Below are 3,970 nucleotides of genomic sequence, written 5' to 3'. Positions count from 1 at the left end.
CTATAGCGTTTTTACTTCAGGACTCTGGCAGGACTCCAGGTTCACTGGTTCGAAACCTGCTCCGGGCAATGTTCTTTTCCTTTTTTATTTTTTTTTTCTTGATTTTTTACTGGAGCTTTTATGATCCAATGTTTACATTTATCAATATAAAGCATTTAATGAATAAGTTAAAAAAATGCCAAAATCTGTGAAAAGGCCCCTTTAAAAGTGTGCTGCATTCTTATAGAATTTTACCATTTAAACTCAATAATTATTTAACGGGTCAAGATATCGGAAAATAAACACCGGATTCGGATTGTATAATTTTCCACTATCTACTCTACTTGTATTATTATTCATTATCTACATTACTTGTATCATTATTTATTTTCTAAACCACTCGCAGCAATTTCTATCTACTCTACTGAACATCAAGAGACATTTATCTATTGAACGTCATAGATTTTGAACCCCGAGTAAAGAAAGTAGCTGCTACACTACCCAACGAAACACCAAAATAACTAAACATATTGGCAGGGGCAACTTTAACACTAGTAAATGGAAACTGAATAAAGAATGAACCAGAACAACAAAAACTTATGGCAAAGTCCACATTAGTTAGCAAACAATACATCTAGATACATATAGACCCAAACTATTGAGTCAACTTGCATCAACTTTTAAAATAAGATATTAGTTATAAAAGAAACAATTTTATTTCAGGGCTAAATGTATCCGATAATTAATACCCTGATGTTGATCCGCGACACTAAATGACTGATTGTCTGAGTGAGTGACTTTGTGATTGAGTGACTGACTGTGAGTGAGTGAGGGAGGGAGTGAAGGACTGAGTGACTGACTAAATAAGTGATTGAGTGAGTGACTGACTGACTGACTGACTGAATGAATGGGTGAGTGAGTAAGTTACTTAATCATGCAGTATAAGCACGTACTGATAGCCACGTGCAGTACTTTGATTTGTTTGTATTATTCGGCGTGCATTGATATGCATCTATTTAAAATGTATTCTTAACTATTAAGTAACAGCATTATAATAAGCGTATTGGGTGCATAATTTATAACCACGTGCTTAGCCACGTAAAGTATAATTCTTTAAGGGGTCGAGATATCGCAAAACTAGCACCGGATTCGGTTTCAGAGAGACACAATCACATAGATAGGACTAGGTTATTGTTTTATTTCACTGGAATTTAAGGTATACTGGATTTTGAGCTTCTGTTAAAGGGATCTTTTCACGCTTTGGTAAATTGACAAAATTGAAAAAAGTTGTTTCAGATTCGTAAGTTTTCGTTTTAGTTATGATATTTGTGAGGAAACAGTAATACTGAACATTAACCATGCTCTAATATAGCCATTATATGCATCTTTTGACGATTTTAAAACCTAAAAATTATAAAGCGTTGCAACGCGAAACGATTGAATAATTTGGAGAGTTCTGTTTTTGTCGTTAAATTTTGTGAAACTACGAAGATTGCTTATATAAGGTATAAAATACGTCAAGAATGTATACTCGGCGGAATAGCTCAGTCGGCTATAGCGTTTTTACTTCAGGACTCTGGCAGGACTCCAGGGGTCACTGGTTCGAAACCTGCTCCGGGCAATGTTCTTTTCCTTTTTTAAATTTTTTTCTTGATTTTTTACTGGAGCTTTTATGATCCAATGTTTACATTTATCAAAATAAAGCATTTAATGAATAAGTTAAAAAAATGCCAAAATCTGTGAAAAGGCCCCTTTAAAAGTGTGCTGCATTCTTATAGAATTTTACCATTTAAACTCAATAATTATTTAACGGGTCAAGATATCGGAAAATAAACACCGGATTCGGATTCAGCGAGCCAAATTCATATAGATTTCAGATTTGACTATCTTATTGTTTGAATTCGATGGAGCGAACGAGCGAGAGAGCGAGCGTATTTCGTTTTTGGACGTAAATATGACGTAATTAGGAAAAGGGTGCTTAATGCAAAACATAAATTGATTATAACATTTTTATTTTATATTATTTTTCAAAAACAATCTCAAACTTTTAAATAACACTATACACTGTTTATGTTTTAACTTAAAAAAATGCTATATGATACATATGTATTTTTTTTAATTAATAACTTTTGTATTTTTGAGTTTTTATTTTCAGTTTTTTTTCAAACTTTTAAACAACACTATAAATTGTTTACGTTCTATTAACATTGTTGTATTTCAAGCATAAATAAAAAAGTTATAAATGTTTTTTCTCATTATGAGACTCATATCTAATGCAGATATTACTGCGTACACTTTCCACCAGAGTAGACAATGTTTACAAGGACTTGGGTGTTTAAGTGCGTGGGAAAATTATAAAGATCACGACCTCTATATGCATGAAAACAGCTGTTCAATCTACTGAGGGTTGACCTAGTTATCAGACGGATGTAAACAGATGGGCTATAAAATCATGGAAAGGAAAAATGTGCACAATTATTCAACGTGCGTGCGTGCGTTAGTGTGAGCGAGCGAGCGTGCGTGCGTGCGTACGCGCGTACGTGCGTGTGTGCGTGCTTTAGATATACATAAATATATATAATGACTGACAACGTCTCATAATGAATGACAACGCCTCAAAACGACTGACCACACACATACATACATACATACATACATACATACATACATACATACATACATACATACATACATACATACATACATACATACATACATACATACATACATAAATACATGCATGCATGCATGCATGCATACATACATACATACATACATACATACATACATACATACATACATACATACATACATACATACATACATACATACATACATACATACATACATACATACATACATACATACATACATACATACATACATACATACATACATACATACATACATACATGCATGCATGCATGCATCATACATACATACATACATACATACATACATACATACATACATACATACATACATACATACATACATACATACATACATACATACATACATACATACATACATACATACATACATACATACATACAAACGTACGTACGTACGTACGTACGTACGTTAGTGTGTACGTGCATGCTTGCTTGCTTGGTTGCGTGCGTGCGTGCGTGCGTGAGTACGAGCGTGCGGCAGTATATATATAATGACTGACCACGCCTCATAATTATTGACAACGCCTCAAAACGACTGACCAAGTATTATAGCGACTGACAACGCCTAATTTTTACTGGAAACGCCTCACGATGACTGACAACGCTTCATAACGAATGACAACGCTTCATAATGACTGACAAATCCAACAACAATCTCCCGTGTTAACAAAACTTCATCCAAAAAGCTCCCTGACAAAAAAGCGTGTGAATAAGTTTGAAAAAACATGTTTGTAAATTTTAGATGTAGTTCTTATTATTATTTATTGTTGGAAACGTTGCTTTCGTGACGGTTCACCTAGACTGGTGAAAAAGACACATAGGTTACGGATGCGGAGGCCGACACATTTCTCGCAGCTGGTACCTTGCCATAGGGCTAAATTTTAACACTGCATCTGGAACTTTTTTTCCGAAAACAACAACAAATAAACAACATTTTTCAAATAACCAACGGGTTATAAGGTCAGAGTAACTTAATCTCGCCATTCTTTACGGCTGTATTTCTTTGCCATTAAGCACTCACAACGACCAGGTTTGTTAGCTTCGTTAGATGACCCGTTTAAGAGACATTTTCGTAAATTGGTAGTAAAATGTTTAAGTGTTAAATTACCAAACCATTTTTGTCGACAAAGAGTACGGCATATAAATATTTAAATTTGTTCCATAGGCTGTGATCAAATAAGCCGATCCATTGCTCTGGGATTTCAAACTTTCGCAGATTTGTTACACGTGTTAGATACGATTTTCTTTGAAAGCTATCGTTGATGCCATGTTTAGGCCCTCAAAAAATAAGTTGTTAGCTACCGCTTAAATCAGTA

The sequence above is a fragment of the Dreissena polymorpha genome, chromosome 7 (assembly GCF_020536995.1).
Source record: "Dreissena polymorpha isolate Duluth1 chromosome 7, UMN_Dpol_1.0, whole genome shotgun sequence".
NCBI lineage: Eukaryota > Metazoa > Mollusca > Bivalvia > Myida > Dreissenidae > Dreissena > Dreissena polymorpha.
The sequence above is the reverse complement of the archived record's forward strand: the minus strand, read 5'-3'. Positions refer to the sequence as shown.